The sequence below is a fragment of the Onychostoma macrolepis genome, chromosome 07 (assembly GCF_012432095.1).
Source record: "Onychostoma macrolepis isolate SWU-2019 chromosome 07, ASM1243209v1, whole genome shotgun sequence".
Classification (NCBI taxonomy): Eukaryota; Metazoa; Chordata; class Actinopteri; order Cypriniformes; family Cyprinidae; genus Onychostoma; species Onychostoma macrolepis.
In genome coordinates, this window is record NC_081161.1 from 22690424 (window position 1) to 22709741 (window position 19318).

The window sequence follows — 19318 nt, forward strand, 5'->3', positions numbered from 1 at the left end:
GCTGTCAGTCAGATTGAAATCCTTTGTGAGAGATGCTGATAGATTTTAATTATCTGTCCCTCCAGTGTTTTCCAACAAAGTGGAGGCTTATGAGTCATAATCCGCTCCCCCTTTTCTCCATTCCCTTTGAAAGATTTGAATTTATCCTCTTACCTATCTGATATTAGATTGTTTTCATGAATAACAAAAGCTCATGATCTTGTCAATTACTGTGCTGGAGTGGATTTATCATTTGTTACACTGAAACTATAAACAACTAAAAAATACTTCCATACAAGATTACTGTGCACAACTCAAATCATCTGTACCCTATTTGTATGCATTTTTTTTCTTTTTTTACTTTCATGCCCTGGGTTAGAATTATAACATCAAACTCAATATTGGAATGTTGTTGTTGTAATCCTAAAGTAGATTCAGACACTGATTTACTAGAAAGAAATGAAAACACATAAAGGCAGAGTTTGGTTCATGAGTTTTTAATAAAACTGAATCAAAAGAATTAAATAATAGTGCAGTAGTCATTAAAAACTTTGCTTAGTGGCTTTAACTGTTGTACCCTTAAGCGTGGCATGGAACCTCAGGCTGTTCAAGGTACACACTTTATCTCTCTCTCTCTCTTACTAAAAGTGTACTCTAAGTTTCTGTGACAAAATCCACTTTTAAATGAGAATTAACCAAGGAGAGAAAGTGAGAGGGATAAGTATGCAGTAAAAAATCTTGAATTGTTGGGAAGCCACATTTGAGTTTTATATATACATGATGCATGTAGGTTAAAAAGTAGAGTAAGTTTGAGACAAGTACAAAGTGTCCACACACTCCAGTTTTAATTCTGCTCTATTTTCTGTTCTATGCACGAGGACCAGGCTGGTCAATTAAAAATCATTTAATTTAAGTGGGTAATACTGTATGACTTCGGATGTACTCTCTGCATATTCATCCTTGGCATTTTCTATGCAGACTAGGTAATAAATTGGAAAATGGCATATGTCCCCATTAAAAGGACATCTTTATAGAAGTCAAGCGAGTTGGAAAGGGCCATTACTCTGCCTCTCCCACAGATCACTGAAGCAGTGGAAATACACAGGCACCATATGACCACCCTGACACACATATTAATATTGTTGACAACTTTCAAACTTCTGATATGCCATAGAGGATTTATCCTCTGATCCTACAGCAAATGTATTTGTGCCATGTGCTGATCCAAGTTACTGATTCATGGCAAAAGTTTCAAAAGTGCCAGTAATATCAGAAAATGTGAGGACGAAAAAAGTTAGGGTTCCACATTTGTTTTCCATGACCAAACTTGTCCAGACTTCATTCATTTTTGCAAATGTTTAACAAATTTTTCTTTATTATTCATTTCATAAGTTAGAATATTTTAATTTTAATTTAATGATTTTCAATATTATACAATTATAATTATAACTCTATATTTCTAGTATTAATACATTACCTCCTTACTGAAAATTGAGCAATGTAAACCTTTTCAAGGTTTAGTTGGTTATCTGCTAATCCAAACTAAACTTAAAGTCTGCTTATTATGATGTGTTTGGTACGTTTCTAAAAAGAGCTGCATGTTTGGCAGCTAATTTATTTAGTTCCCGTTCCAGACAAGAAAAAAAAAAAAAAAATGTTTCATAATTCTCTCTCTGTCTACATCTTTCTTGGACTGAAACAGCTTTCTATGTTCATCTCCATCCTCCCACATACATGAGGTTTCATTTGGGAGACCTTGGATGTGACTCAGACACACTTCAAATGTCCTGGTTTGTATACATCATCTCCTTCATATTTTTAACATATTCATGAGATTATTATTTTTTTAACTTTGTGATAGCAAGTTCGCAGTAACTCTTGATGGATCCTGGACATTTATCCAGGTCAAAATTGAATGATGACTTAAAGTGACGAAATGGTGTTACTGGTCCGTAAAACACTGATGGCATATTCATGCATATTCATCAGAAATGCAGATAGGTTTGATGCACTGATGATGCTAATTAAAGCAACTCTGATGAAAATTAAATGGACGTGACCTAATGAGGACAGGCGTTGGTGGTGGGCAATAAACTACAAAACAATCTTTGGGAAAAGAGTTTATCACCAGAATGCAATTATTTCAGTATTTATTGGTTTTACACTTTACTTTTTGTTTACTCCGGATGATTTTTGCAATTAAATATTGCAAGGAGAAAAGTTACTTTTCAAACTTTGCAAGTGAACAATACATCACACGAAGTGCTCAAAGCTGTGGTCACTCCTCTGACTAAACAGCCATTAACATCAACAACTCAGCTCTGGATGGCGAGAAATGTCAAGCTGATGAATTATACAGCAGTAGAGAAATATGAAAGCACTTCGAGGCTAGTGCTCCTGCAGAGAATCAGATAGAAGGCAAACCCTCTTTTGCAAGTGCCGTATGTAGAAAATCAATGAGTTCTGGTCAGAGGCTCTTCACCACAGTACCTACCCCATTTCAAGAGCTCAGGTGCTGTTAATGATAAGACGAGGGCGCACAATCAACCACAAGCCATTTCACATCTCTGCCTTTGTGGAAGTTGGGTCAGCTTAGTGTCAACTAAGTCTCCTCGCAGACAAACAAAGAAAAAAGAGAGTACAACATTCCCGAGACCAGCCACAGCTGATCAAATTAGGTATTGACCAAATGCCAAGAATTGAGTGTGAGATGCTTTTTTGAGCCAGAGCCCAGTTAGTCTTTACCAGAATCCTTGTCTGCGTAGTATGAAATGACATTAGTACGAATTATACCACAGTAATACAACATGCACTTCCAGTACAAAGCACTTACCAGTTCATAGGTTATTTATATTATATATACTAAATAAGATCATACCTATAGTCAACTCTAGACAACTACCCCACTGACTGTATGTCATCCCACCTTTTCGTAGCAAAGAAATAAATAAAAAGACATAAAATATAGATTTATATATATATATATATATATGTGTGTGTGTGTGTGTGTGTGTGTGTGTGTGTGTGTGTGTGTAAGGAATAATTGACGATGGGCCGTTGAATTATTAGAAAAATAATGCACACTCGAGGTGTAATGGCCACTCCGCTTCGCGTCGTGACCGCATCACCACCTCGGGTGTGCATTATTTTTCTATTAATTCAATGGACCGAAGTAAATTATTCCGCTTATACTACGGCTGCCACACCTCAAGACATCGATCAGATGATATATTTCAAGGCATTCGTCCGGCATTTCTACTTAAATCGCTACTGTGAGTAGGATTATTTCTTCCGCATTTCATCCAAGGCCTCCTGATGCTAATTCCAAAACGTCATTTTAAACCTAGTAACTGAAGCTTGAGCCGTTAATAACAGAGTAATGCAGTTAATACAGTTAATAACTAAGTTATGAGAGAGAGAGAGAGAGAGAGAGAGAGAGATAATTACCTCTGTGCTTCTCTCAATAGTGGTCGGCAGCAATGTCTCTAATTATAATGAAACTTAGTTCCTTTTGTTCACGAACAGCGCCGATGTTGTTACCTCGTTTGTGAGAAATCATGTAGTTTTTAAGTTGTTTACTGATAAAATCGTCAGAGTAGCGTTAACAACATTAGCGCGATGTATGCTAGTGTGTGCAAAGGTGCAAACTGTAACTGTTATGTATGTGCGGTCTGTGAGGGAGAGAGAGCGGGAGAGATAGAGTATGTGCTTTCCGTACATAATAAAGCCTAATTTTGTGGCAAAAACATGGACATGATCTGTCGTTTTTATCATATTGTTTACTATATTTATTTATTTGGCCAGTGTCGTTGTGGGTTTTGGTTATTTTGCTGTTGTAAGACCTTTGAAATAACAGAAATTATTTGGCGAAGTGATATGGTCCTGTAATGCGGTCAAGAGCTGCCTGGAACTACGTTCACCGTGCGTTTCCCTGAAAATAATTGCACACCTTAGAACGTTCGTCAGCCAATCAGATTCAAGCATTCAACGGCCCTGTAGTATATGTGTGTGTATATATATATATATATATATATATATATATACTGTATATATAATTCAATTGCTTCCCCCCCAGAAAGGATGTATTCACTACAAAAATAAATAAATAAAAATCAATTTTGAATAAATGCTGTTTATTTGAACTTTCTATTTCATCATCAAATAAATAAATTACAATTTAAAGCATATTCAAATAGAAAACAGACATTTTAAACTGTAATAATTCAAAATATTACTGTTTTTACTGTATTTGATCAAATAAATCCAGCCTTGATGAGCAAAAGAAACTTCTTTCAGAAACAAAGTTAAATGTTAAGAGCATCAAGTTGATTGCATGTCTTTGTATGCAAAGAGAAAGCTGAGGTGAGTGCATTCTGTTACAGGCACTGAAGAGCCTCAAAATCGCATTTACTCATTACTTACTAAATCAAATAAATAATAAATAAATATTAGCCTATGCTTTATCATCCGTTTCCAAATGTGCAAGCTAAGAGCTTTATTCTGCAATGATGCATTAACTTAAGGTGTTGTTTAGATGCCGCCCCCTCTCTTTCTTTGCACTCTCTTTGATAGTACCATCCATTTTTCATGATCAGTGTAATGCCAATGAGTAAAATACTAATCCATCTGAGAGCTGAGAGAGCGGATGGACACCAGGAGGAGCAGACAGGGTGAAATGAAACAGACTAGCATAAATATTGTACCACACTACACGACAGATTGAAACCTTTGATAAAAACGCAAGTAGAATTGAACAAGTTCTGCTTTATCAAAAAATGATTAGAATACAGTTAGCCTTAAAATTATTTCTCTGTAAGCTTTTATAAGTGGTGCTTTGCTGTGTTAGGCTTTGTTGCGAATTTACTGTTGTTATAAAAAAAGACTTACTCTGAAAATACAAGTATTAGACAAATGCACTGGCCCAAAATGATGACGCTAATAAACAAACGAATAACTTGCTGAAATGTTTACAATCTTGCACTGAAATAGGGATGAATTAGTGATTTGCTTACTGCAGAGAAAGTCGGCTTACTTTTTAACTCAGCCATCAAAGACAAACTCAAATCCTAGTGGAGTACACTATTTTGATGTAAATGGGGCACATTACACTGCATGTCTGGACAATATGGGTGTTTTTGCATTTGTTTATTCACAGAGGTTAACAAAAAGACCTCTGGTTGATTGGACTCATGCACTCAAGGATAGTGAAGAGACCAGAACAAGTGGATCAGTACTGTGCTAGATCTGTCCAAACACATCTGCACACCAGCACATCTTGTTAATTAGGCAGAGAGATGTTAATACTTTAATCAGAAAAATGCAAGCTTAAAAAAAAACAGAAAGAGAAGAGAAGCTTTCTAACTGACTCTCAGCTGTGAAAGGCAGGGACTGATTGAAAAGTATACTCTAAACTAATTAAACCTGAGAGAACATGTCAAAGGGCAAAGCAGACACAATTAACTACCCAGGCTTCTCATGTGTACTGCTGCAAATAATGCTATGTGCAGGACTGAAATAGCATGCATTGAAGTCTCTGAGCATTCATCCGCTACAAAAGTTGGTTTTCCCTTCGCTCAGTGTCACCCTATGATTACTCCAGAGGTGAACCTTGATTACATCTCGCAATGCCACAGGACTCCATTCGTGATTAAAATCGGGGTTCTCAGTTGGAAAGATTAATACATTGTTATTAACAATTCAGCTAAATGACACCTCAAAGTGATTCTTTTGAACTTAACAAGCACAGGCCACATGGATTAAAAGAAATTTGATGAATCAAAAGAGTTAGATGAAGTGTTTGAATTCAGGACCTTGACACTGGGGAGAATTTGGCACATGGCCGTACAGCTCAACAATTAAACTCATATAAACTCATTAAATGGAATAAATGAGCCAATACATGAAGAGTTGCATTGAGGAGCAAATCCAGAGTAGTCTTGAGTGGCAAAAAAAAAAAAAAAAAAAATGTTTTGCTTTAGAGATGTGACAGTACAATGTCTCACTGGGCTGCTTTAATGCGGGATGGTGATTCTGTAAAAGCGTGTGTTTTGCATCTGATGTTTTAGAAGACATAATCATGCCATGAGGGAATTTGTCAGGCAACCAGAACCTCTTCCCTAAACAGAAGTACTACTGTCTTACATTACAAGTCTAATGGACTGTCTACAATAAGGATCTCAAACTGCGGACCTATATACACTATCTGCAAACGTGCAACCTAGTTACATTTGTTATTTCTTAGGGGTGTCAAAATTTCACCTATGGTATAAATAATTAAAACTTGAGTGAATATTCTTGGGAAACTAAAACTTGATTATTTTCAAATCTACGGATTATATTTCTCTGAGATTGTTATATGTGTCACGAATCCGGTCTGTGAACTTCCATTCACTCACCACCAGAGGTCACTCACCCACCACAGTTACTCTTGCACTACACTAGCTGTTGCACATCGCCTCCGGACTACAGTTCCCATCATCCATTGCACTGACAACACGCACACAGTTCATTGCACTGATCACACACAGCTGATTCCCATTTGCACACCTTACTTAAGCCATGGACTTTCTCTCCCTCATTGCCGAGTATTGTATGCGCTTATCGCTTCCCTAGCCTTAGCTACTCTACAGAGCCCTTGATAGTTTTCTTTGCCTTGCCTGTTTCGGATTGTGTTTTCCCCTGCCTGGACTATTGCTTACGTTTTGGATTACCTCTCTTGTCAAGTCCCTTTGGATACTGTTCGCTGTTGTCTGGCCCACGCCTGTTTTAGATGACTCTTTGCATTGCATATGATATACCTGTCTGCCATCGTTCGACCCTGCCTGTTAAGACCACATCTCTTATCAATAAAAGCTTGCATATGGATCTGCACGTCTCACGTCTCGTCAGCCCCGTTACAGAATGGTACTTATAACCAGTGTTGGGGAAAGTTACTTTTAAAAGTAATGCATTACAATATTGCATTACTCCCTAAAAAAGTAACTAATTATGTTACTTAGTTACTTTTTATGGAAAGTAATGTTACTTTACTTTCACGTTACTTTTTAAATATGAACAGGGCTTTTATAGCAAATGTAAAAGCCCTTTCACACCAAAAAGTGTAATGAATAAACCTCAGGCTGAAAGAAAAGTAAATTCACGTCTGTACAGTAGAACACAGGAGAAGAAGGTTCAACACTCTTCAGCAATAAAAAAAAACAATGAAGCACAATTGTTAGTTTATCTAAAGTGGGTCGCGGAGTGTACGGCCAAAGAAACGACATCAACAACAAAACAACGTAATTCTAAATATTTTTTTTATGCGAGACTTATTTTAAAAGACGTGCATGAAAGTTGTTGACACTTCTGTCATATGCAGTTTAAGTAAAGATCGAGTGCCTGCCCCCGAGGGGGAAACGTGATTTCTACCGAGGGGAACGCTAGAGCCCTGCATTTCAGCCCGGGACTGACGGCCGGCCCTGACTTTTTTACGCCTCTAGGGCCGGTCTTGGATCGGGCCAATTTTCACGTCTCACGGGCCGGGCCTCGGGCCTGTTTTAGGCTTCTCCTTATTTTTTTAATTTCAGACATCCATCAATTAGTGATTGAAAAAAAATGCCGCGCTGGTGGAAACAACACAAGACCGTGCCGCGACTGGGAAGAGCGGATCGACGGTGTTTAGAGTCCCACACCAGCAGAGAGCGCCGTCAGCGCAGATGAAGAGCTCTGCTTCAAATACACGCAATAGGCTGAAGCTTGCCGCAAAGCCCCAGCAAAATTACCATGAATGTGTCCGGGGGAAATAGTAAGGAGATATTTGAATTATTTACTAATAAACTAGTGTTTTCTGTGTCAGTGTCGCAAAGATGAAGATGATGATCCTGACTCTCCGTCTCCTCATTAGACGCCTTTAGAGAAGTGCATCTTCATGGATTATAATGAAAAAGTTTTTGTTATCGATTTGATTTATTTCTTTAAGTAGTAATTTAAAGCTTTCTATAGACATATTTATCATGTCTGTGAGGCATGTATTCGCTGACTTTCAGAGACGGCAGGAAGCGCATTGTTTTCTTAAAAGCACGACGTTTTGTTGATATTGTGAGTGCACACAAATAAAAGTAGACCCTTTACAGTTCCGAATGATTTATCACTCTTACCTTTATGAGCAAAAACTATGGCGTCTTTTAAGGTGTTTCCATTGAAAAAAATGCAATTGATTGCGCTGGTGCCTCCATGTCCTGCGCTTTAGCTTCGATTCTCCGCACAAACTATTTGATGCAGCGCACATTTATCTAGGTTTAACGTTTAAACATTGTTATATGCTTGAACTTTCCTGTAGCTCAAATAGTAGAGCATGGCGCTAGCAACGCCAAGATCATGGGTTCGATTCCCAGGGAAAGCAAGAGCTAATAAAATGTAAAAACTGTAACTTGAATGCAATGTAAGTCGCTTTGGATAAAAGCGTCTGCTAAATGTAAATGTAACTGTTTCAGTAGGCTATATCTATAGATTGTATTTTAGGCAAGTCGTGATGATTTGAGAAGGCTAAATTGACCAAACATAGGCTATGATCAGCCTGCCGGTCTGCCGCTGGCCACTTGGTCGTTACTATAAGAAAGAAAAAACGTATTTAATGGACAAAAAAATGCTCCAAACGTTTTTCTAAATTAACTTAATAAAAAACGAAACGAAATATAATCACTTTGCCATTACATACAAAAATGAACTATTTTAATAGCTGAAACAGTATTATAATCTGATTCGGGAGAAGGGGAAAAAAAGACGGGCTCGACTCGGGCGGTAATATTGTTAAACTGTCGGACACGTGCAGGGCGTTTCACTGTTTTAATTCATTTTGATGAATACTAAATCAGTTTTTTTTTTTGCGAGTGGGATGAATTAATGCACAATCACATTTAGTCTAGAACTACAGTAACATCATGTTCACACAGCGCACTGTCAGCCAATAAATGGGAAAAAAGTAACTGGCGGTACTTTTTTGAAAAAATAACTCAGATATTTTCTTGAAAAATAAAAAGTAATGCGTTACTTTACTAGTTACTTGAAAAAAAAGTAGTATTACGTAACTCGCGTTACTTGTAATGCGTTACCCCCAACACTGCTTATAACAGATGTTTAAAACTATTTACATCTGCCTTCCTGCTTCGTCTGATGAGCTGAAATTCTGTTGCTAGGTATCTAGAAACCTGAAAGGAAAGATAATATATATATATATATACATACATACATATATATATATATATATATATATATATATATATATACATACATATATATACATATATGTGTGTATATATATATATGATAAAAAAGAAAATATACAAAATTCAGTTGAATTTGTTTACTCTAATAGGGCTCTGTTTAGGAAAAGATGTTGCTGTGATTCCTCAGTGTTCGCTTACAATTAAGAATGCAGTTGGCATCACTTTAATGTATGTGCCACCCATTTTAGCTCTGGGATTTGGAGCAATATGAGATGTGACAAGAGAAGTGACAATGCATGGGAACTCTGAGGAAAACAATGTCAACAAACAGCTTTGAGATGCAACACTGAGAGGCATTTATGTAAATAAAAGAAGAACCCTATTCTGGTAAATGACACTGCTGCTTAGGAAAAAAACAACATTTTGTAAAATGGCACGTAAATGATGAGAAATACAACTAACTTCAGAGGGAATGGAAAGAGACTTGTAGGAATGAGCTATAACAACTAGCTCCTTTACTATTCAGAAATAAAGACAGGTTTACTTACAACTAATTTGCATTTGCTTTACAGCATTCAGTAACATTTCCAAAAATATTCTAATTCTGTATATTCTACAATTCATTATTTGATTGCCATTCTTGTTTATAACTGCCCTAGTTAAAAATAAATATACTTAAATGTATTTGAAATACATTTATTTCATGCTAAGTATAATTCAATTATATATGCATATTTAAAACCTGAATTCTGGAAATGTTGGGATGTTTTTTTAAATTTGAATAAAATGAAAACTAAAAGACTTTCAAATCACATGAGCCAATATTTTATTCACAATAGAACATAGAGAACACAACAAATGTTTAAACTGAGAAATGTTACACTTTAATCCACTAAATGAGCTCATTTCAAATTTGATGCCTGCCACAGGTCTCAAAAAAGTTGGCACGGGGGCAACCAAGGGCTGAAAAAGCAATAAATTTTGAAAAAAATCAGTTGGGAGAACATTTAGCAACTAATTAAGTTAATTGACATCAGGTCTGTAACATGATTAGCTATAAAAGGGATGTCTTAGAGAGGCAGAGTCTCTCAGAAGTAAAGATGGGCAGAGGCTCTCCAATCTGTGAAAGAGTGCGTAAAAAGATTGTGGAATACTTTAAAAACAACATTCCTCAACATCAAATTGCAAAGGCTTTGCAAATCTCATCATCTACAGTGCATAACATCATCAAAAGATTGGATAAATCTCTGTACATAAGGGACAAGGCCGAAGACCTTTGTTGGATGCCTGTGGTCTTCGGGCCCTCAGACGACACTGCATCACTCATCGGCATGATTATGTCATTGACATTACTAAATTGGCCCAGGAACACTTCCAGAAACCACTGTTGGTAAACACAATCCACCTGCAGATCTGCAGATGCCAACTAAAGCTCTATCATGCAAAATGGAAGCCATATGTGAACATGGTCCAGAAGTGCCATCGTGTCCTGTGGGCCAAGGCTCATTTAAAATGGACTGTTTCAATGTGGAAAAGTGTTCTATCGTGAGACCAGTCCAAATTTTACATTCTTGTTGGAAATCACGGACGCCGTGTCCTAAAGCGGAGGGAGACCTTCCAGCGTGTTATCAGCGTTCAGTTCAAAAGCCAGCATCTCTGATGGTATGGGGGTGCATGAGTGCATACGGTATGGGCAGCTTGCATGTTTTGGAAGTTATGAATGCTGAAAGGTATATAAAGGTTTTTGAGCAACATATGCTCCCTTCCAGACGACGTCTATTTCAGGGAAGGCCTTGTGTATTTCAGCAGGATAATTTAAACCCACATACTGCAGCTATTACAACAGCATGGCTTCGTTGTAGAAGAGTTGCTGAATTGGCCTGCCTGCAGTTCAGATCTTTCACCTATAGAGAACATTTGGCACATCATTAAATGAAAAATACGTCAAAGACGACCACGAACTCTTCAGCAGCTGGAGACCTATATCAGGCAAGAATGGGACCAAATTCCAACACCAAAACTCCAGAAACTCTTCAAAAGAAGAGGAGATGCTACACCATGGTAAACATGCACCCGTCCCAACTATTTTGAGACCTGTAAAATAGGCATCAAAGTATATTTGATTGTGCTAAAGTGGAACTATTGCAAGTATAATCCTGGTACACTTTAAAGGTGCCATAGAATGCATTGATACAATATTTTAAATTGTTCTCTGATATCTACATAGAAGGTATGTGGCTTAGGTAAGGGCACAAATTCTCCAGAAATGGTTTTACATGTGCATTTACAACCCTAGGATTTCTCCCTAGAATGAAATGGTCTGTTATTGACTTATTTGGAAGGGTCATTATATTGTCGGGTAATTATACTGTACTGTATATAAAATGCGGGCATCAGGGATCTGCTATTAATATGCGGGGCACTGTAACTGCTTTCAAATGCACGATCGCTTTTTACTTTCACTTTCGTGATTTGCGATCACACAAACTCTGTTTATACTATGGAGCGGCAGTACTTACCACACATTTTACAAGATCAGATGCTTGTCAGTGGTGCTAAGGATCTGTAAATCATTCACCATCATCCTCAGTCATCTCTCCTTACTCTGTTTATGTGGTAAGTGAAATCTTATGTACTGTAATGCAACAGGCTACCACTAGCAAGGAGCTAACCATGTCCCTTTATTGCGCTTTGCCACTGCATGGTATGGCACGGTACGGTTCACTTTTGGGGGGTTTTCCACTGGGTACAGTACCTGGTACTTTTTTTTTAGTACCACCTCGGCTGAGGTTCCAAGCGAACCATACCATTACCAAAACGTGACGTGAAAACTCTGCTGATCACTGATTGGCCGGAGAAAATTGTCACTGCCATTGAACTTGCAACACGAGACACAACAGATCAGCACAGCCAGCGAAGGATCAAACGCGACTGTTTTGAATGAGGGCACCTTTTTTAACAACCACAAAATGGCTGTTTTGTTGTTTGTTGAGGAAGTACGTTCCTCTCGTTGATAGCCAAGGAGCGGATCCAGCGAGAACTTGATGGAGCGACGCGGAATTAAAATGTTTTTCAGGAGTCACGGCAGTAGGGGCGGCGCAACTGTAACGACATGTAAATAATCCCGCCGGCTCTAACGCGGTACTAAACTGCAATGGAAATGCAAACTGAGCCGAGCCAAGCCGAGTCATACCACGCAGTGGAAAAGCGCCATTAGTGGCTTGCATTATTTTATTAGAACGCGTTATTTGCTTTCCGTGCCTTTCTGAATACAGACACCAACCCATCCCTGCACATCACATCCCCTGCACAGCCTGGAACATAACATTTATTTCCATGATCTGCCATTTTTGCTGTTGTCCTCGCTTGTTTCTTCACACAAAACTGACAAAAGCTTCCTCATATCAATTTACAGAACTTTATATACTTAATGAGTGTTTTGTGTGATACAGTCAAGTATTCAACATGATCTATTAATGTATATACTGTATATATGAATGCTAGGGTCAATACTCAGCATTACCCATTGGTGTTTGGTCTTCATATTTTCAGCACAATGTGTAGGTTAATCTGGAATTGGTTTGGAAAGTGAATAATGCGTAGGAAAAACATTAAATACATTGATGCAAACGTGGACTTTAACTATGCAAATAGACCGCATGCCAGAGAGAGGCCATACCATGGCCACCTCTGACAGCATTAGCCAATCAGAATGCTGGATCTGAAAGGTGCCAACTTGCAAACCCCGCCTTCTCAGGGAAGGAATAAAAGGTTCTCTCTAAAACAAAGAAGTGTGCTAAGTGGTGTGGTCGACCTGTTGCTAAGACCATGCGCTAAGATTAGGTTCTAAGGAGAAACAAGGAAGTTCTGCAAGAAGCGAGTTTGGGGAGTTTGGAAACTGTGTAACGTCTGTGTAGGATCAGTGATGGCTGATTGCACTTTGTTTTAAGAAACCCTTTTAGCCTTTTGACATTTGCATATAAATTACCGACCTGGCCTCACCATTTACATTTATATGGGTGCTAAATTGCCGATGGTTTTTCACCACCAGCAGGTCGCCTCTATGGTGTCCCTATCAAACTTCAAACACATTCCACAGAGGAGGGAATGACCCCCGTGCCAGGCATCAGACCAGTTGTCTGTCTCCACAATTTCCAATACACATCACACACACACCTAAAGACATTTTCTTTATTTAGGCCATAATTAAGCAGTTATAAATGTATCTGCTATATGCATGTGTTGTATGTATATTCCCCTATTATATTAACTTAGTTAAAACCCTTTACTTGTATTAGTTAGACTTTAAATGCCTATATTCAAGTGTATGAGTGTATCTCTGCTTTAATATAGTCTGGACGTTACTTTCTTGGTATCAAAATGATCTTCTCTTTATTTCTCACACAATGATGTACACTATGTGATCGTGAAATGCATCAAACAATTCTTACTATGAATTAAAAGCTGCACCAACGTTCCAGACCAGCAATAAAATGCAAATGGTTCATAAACGGAGACAAAGGAAGTCTCTCCCGCTCAAAATGCATGCCTCTGATTGGCCACTCCACCCACAAAATAGGTGCGGCTATGAACTATCAAAAGTTCCGAACTCAGACAAATCGACGCTCAAAACTCTTCTTCTTGAGACGGACACACTCTAAAACTCTCCTCTTAAGTTTAACCTTCTGGCAGTGTTTACCTTCAAGTAACTTTGTGGACTTGCTGTGGACTTCTTCAACTCACTCCTAAAGAAATCATCAAGAACCTTGTCTACCGCATCAAGACTCTTATTCAGCAACAAACCAATGCAAGTAACCATTATCCCACAAATTAGAAGCGTGTTTAAGTTTGAACCCCTTTTAAGGTGAATTGTGACTCTCTGATGATTCTCATTTAGGTTGTGGTTAATTGATGTGAAATACTGTCATTCTTTGCTCTTCTCTCTCTTTTCCTTACTTTCCTTCATTCTGTATACAGTATATGATGTTTTGCTTAGTTTAGGTGTATGTTAGTTATAGTTTCATTTATTAAATCCCTTATATTCACAATTGATTGTCTCTGTGTTTCGCCAACCTGATCTCACAGAATTCCGTGTAATGTTCACGGACTTAATTAACCTCCGAATCTGTGGTGGCATCACGGAATCGCCGAAAATTCCGTGATGGGCTCACAGAAGGCATCAGCCGTGGTCCATGCACCGATTCACTGGTTCAACGTAAAAAGAGTGACTCGGATGCAGTTATACTTTCACTGGAGTACCTGACCCCACCCCTACCCTAAACCTACCCAGTTCTGAACAATAATGACGATAAATGTCCCATTATCGCGTCGGCATATTGATGCTAAGGGTTTCCGTGCGTGGAGCACGGCTGATGCCTGTCACTGACTTACATTGGTATCACTTCTGTGAGCCCATCACAGAATTTTTTCTGTGAGCCCATCACGGAATTTTCGGCGATTCCGTGATGCCGGAACATTACACGGAATTCTGTGAGATCACGTTGGTTTCGCTCACAATTCAAAGTCACTGAATGTTGCTCCTTGCTACATGCTAAACTACTGCTAGCACTGTATAAGTAGGAAGGCTATTGTTCCTTGGCCAGGAAAATAATCTTCCTAGAATTGATAAATAATTATATTGTCTGCTCGGTGAACGGACAGATCAAGTAATTGTATTATCAATTCTGCTACAGTTAATTCTAAGATCTAATCTAAATATGTATTATTAATTATAACCAGTTATAATTAATTATAAATAATTCCCTTCTTAAGCTAATTTGCTGCAACTGCCACAGCAACAACGACCACAAGCTTAGTGCCCCCCAATCTTCTGCAACGACTTCAGAATCTTCTCTTCAGCAATCCTCTGCTTGCGAGTTCCAAGCTGCCAGGATCTTCTGCAACGACTTCTGAAAGTCAACATTAATGAGCCTCCCTCCTTCGTGTTCCAAGTAGTCCAGGTCTTCTGTCCAGGTCTTCTGTACAGACTTCAGAACCTTCACCTTCAAGGCTCCGCTTTACATGTTCCAGACCAAAGAACCTTCTCGGTGCTCAGGAGTTCATCGTCCACCAGTTATTCATGTTCAAGACTGTGAAACGGATACAACTCCTTTCCTTCCACTGCACCGACAAGTGGAAGACGTCGCCGCTCAGTAAATATCACTCTTTCCAGAGACCGATGGCATTAGTGTATTGTCAGTTTATTATTATCTAATTTGCATTAGATTCTATATAACTGATGGCAGTTAATAACAAATAATCCCTCGATTTATTTGTTGAACCTAGAATACTCCCAGGAAACTTCAGTTTATCTTTCCATAAGATAACGTCCATAGTGACATCCAACTCAGTCACCTCCATTTATCAATCTTCGCACTTTACCCATTCATTGTATCTAGTATTTAGTAGTTGTTAGTTACTCTTTTCTATCCCTTTGTTAATAAAAACCCATTTTTATTACACTTGTGTCTTCCTTGTGTTGACAAAAGGCTCTACAAGTTAACGATATCTCACAAATCCTTCAGATTGGTCAGACTACAACTTCCCATAATTTAATTGTAATTCTTATTTATTCAACAATCTTCCATGATTGTTCTTTATTGTCAAGGTGCAATTCCTTGGCCGGTGCCCTGTAAAATAGTATGACCAAAGCTAAATATTAATATTCATATTCATATTTTAGCCCAACACCATTACACTGGTGGTGCTACTTAAATCTAAAATCACTGCATTTAGTGGTGCCCCGTGTTAGGCTATCTAACATCTGATAGCACTACAAAATGTATTTTAAATGTATTTATTTTTTACTAGGGTGTGCTCATATTTTTACCCAAAAACCATGATGTACAAGACAGCACCAGCTAAATTGTTATACAGTATACACTGATCCTTAGTTAACATTCAATGTTCAGTGCATTGATTCCAGCATATGAGAGACTGCAGTGCAGTATGTGTCATAATACAGTGCACAAATGTTTGTTGATTCTTTTTTGACTTACATATGTTAAGGACTGGTGAAAGTGGGTAAGATACACCACGAAAGTTACTTTGAAGTTTTGAGAGATTCTCAAAACCAAAATAATTCTTGAAACTGTGGTCAAAACTATCACAGCTACAAGAAGTTATGTTAACAGTTTCTGTTGTGTGCCTTCTTCTTCTTGTGAAATTTGAGATCAAAGCGCTACAGTATTTGATATTTCACAAAGGGAACTTACATTGTTTCTCACTCCATATGTGAACTATTTTCAGCACTATTAGTGCCCTAAAGTGGGCTTTTCAAATGGAATTGTAATTTCTGCTCATTGAGTTTACAGTGTCCCATAAAATGTAAATTATTGTATTTAGTCTGTTATTGTTTTATGTAGTGTCAACATGGGACAGTGAGTTATTAGATTTGATATTCTATTATGTGATATTCATTTCCTTCTAACCCTAACCCTAAGAAACACTGTAACTAAGGTAAGCATACAGCTGGCCATTTAAAATGCAAAGTCAACATGGCTGGCTGGTTTTGACATGTACTTTCCATTTTCCATAGGCTCTTTGAAGAGCCACTATGTCTCTTTTTACACATATGATCCTCTCTCTCTAATTAAATGAAGTGAAACAGCCTTGTGTAGCAGTTTCGGGGATTTCATTTATGTCAGCAAGTTTCCAAAGGCACCCATCTGAATTTCAAATGATAAATGTAAATATAAATCCCACTCTTAGTGTAGCAATTACATTAAATCCCACATTATGGAAATAAAGACAAAACCAACAAAACATAATTTCATTTTCTGCATTTAGTTCCTCATAGGAGTACAGAGAGAGGAACAGTGCATTTAATTTAGTAATTTCTATGTGCTTAGTCTTCACTGAAAACCTAATTAAGTCGACTATAAGTGAAATATTTATATAGCACCAATCCTCTAAAATGTTTTCTCGTAGATATAGTATTTGAATGAAATATCAATGTGTAATGAAATACTGTACCACTATTTAAATGGCATTGCGGCATTTACACTTCCCTGGTTCTTGATAATGGTGCATGTAGAGTGGATGTAAAAGGATAACAATGAAGATTCAAATGCTAAGTATACAATTCTGAAACACTTAAGAGAGAGAGAGAGAGAGAAAAAAAAGCATTCAAGGATTATTCTAGAAAAAAAAAGGCTCAGTAAAATGCTGTGGCATCTCTTCATTGAGTCTCGCTTACACGACATGAAAATACATATGGATTTTAGCCTACAGGAATGCAAAATAATCATTATTACAATGGACATACCAACAGTTATAAATAGGCCCATGAAGTTCTTGGTAGTCCAATCTTTATAGTCAAATTGTCCCTATTTGTCTTATTGATCAGTATCCGTGTGGTGGAATGAAAATTTTTCCAGTAAGAGGAAATGCTTTTTGGGGGACTTGGACTGTTGCCTTTCTCTTGGAAAACAAAATTTGTATAACAAGTGTATAACTACAATTTACACAGCATTAATAATAATAATAATAATAATAATAAATACACTGTGATTTAAAAGTTTGGGTCAGTATTGTTGTTGCTGTTGTTTAAGAAACATACTTTATTCTGCAATGGCACATGAAACTGACTTTTTCATTGCTACAAGCAAACAAAAAATCTATTTAAAATAAATTTCTTAATAAATAAGTTATTTTGAAGTTTCCATTCATCAAATATTCCTGGAAAATAAATAAATAAATAAAAACAAATTATATATCTATGATTTTGGAAGGATCGTATGACACTGAAGAATGGAGCTGTTGAAAATTCAGCTTTTCCCTCACAGGAATAAAATATATGAAAATATAAAACAGTTATTTTAAATTGTCATAATATTTCACAGTAATATTGTTTTTAGCTACTGTATTTTGATCAAATAAACGCTGTTTCAGAGAGCATAAGAGACTTCTTTCAAAAACAGTTAAAAAATGTTCCATCCTCAAACCTTTGAACGGTAGAGATATTACTTTAAATTACTTTGACATTTATCACTGTTCCTTGCATTTCAGCTTCATTTTAAACATAGCTTAGCAAAGGCACTGTCCGTATTCAGCAACCAACAGAAAGCATTTTTCTGCAGGTAGTTTATGAACTTGTCCTCCAATAGGTTTTCCCCTAGGTGGGTTTGCACCTGTACATTTCAACAGGCAATTTACAAGGTAATACCCTGCTCAAAAGATGTGGCTTTGACCAAAACTGCTTGCAACGACATGCTGTTCAATTGCTCCATTTTACGTTCAGCTTACACATTTTCATTTCCACATTGCTGGATGTTGGGGAGCAGGAAGCACAGATGTGCTCCACAGGGCTCTGTTCTTCTCTACAGTCAGCATTTTTCTTAAGTACCTCACATATGTGCACCTCCGGCCTGGATCCCATCCATGTTGACGACTGAGAAAGGGATTGCTGACTGTTAATTGTGCACCCTATGTATGTGTAAGAGAGCAAGAACTGAAAGATGAAGGAATAGTCAACTCATTGTCATCTAGGTGAATGGGGGGTTGGTAAAAATGAAGAAGAAGGAGAGAGATGGATGCTACAGCTGAGATACTTAGCACGAGCCAGAGGGAATTAGAAACTCACAGAAGCATAAAATTGCCATTGGCAAAATAATTTCATCCTGGTGAAATAAGAAGTACTTCTAACCTCAGAAATGTCCTGCAACACCACTGCCTTCACTCCATCTATATTTATCTCAATCTTCGCTATCTGACAGCTTGTTTCAGAAGATAAGTTTGTTTTTGCCTCAGAGTGGAGTAAACCTTATCAAGTATCATTTGACTCCATGTTGTTGGCATATGCTGCGGATGAGAAGTGCAAACTAATGATTGCCTCTGGTGTGTCGATGAGGCTTGGATATTAACTGCCACTGGAGGACAAAACATTGGTGCTACATGACAAATTTGATATATTTTGTCACTACACTGTCACTCTGCTTGTATTTATATTAATGTATTTGAAAGGCAGTTGCAGGAACTACATGCATACATTTGATTTTCTGCTTAAACAAATAATACAAAAATAATTATGCATTTTCTTTAATACACGTAATAAATGTAAGCACTCACAGCGAAGGTTAAAACAAAGTATGTGAATCCCATAGACTAATGACAAAACCTGTTTGGAGTCCAATCAG

The 19318-nt window shown here is 37.5% G+C and overlaps 1 protein-coding gene across 1 annotated transcript in view; it reads left to right on the top strand.

Moving 5' to 3' along the window:
• Positions 1–19318, top strand: part of cdh8 (cadherin 8) — a 157699-nt gene that overhangs the window by 117570 nt on the left and 20811 nt on the right. The gene's annotated exons all lie outside the window — the stretch shown is intronic.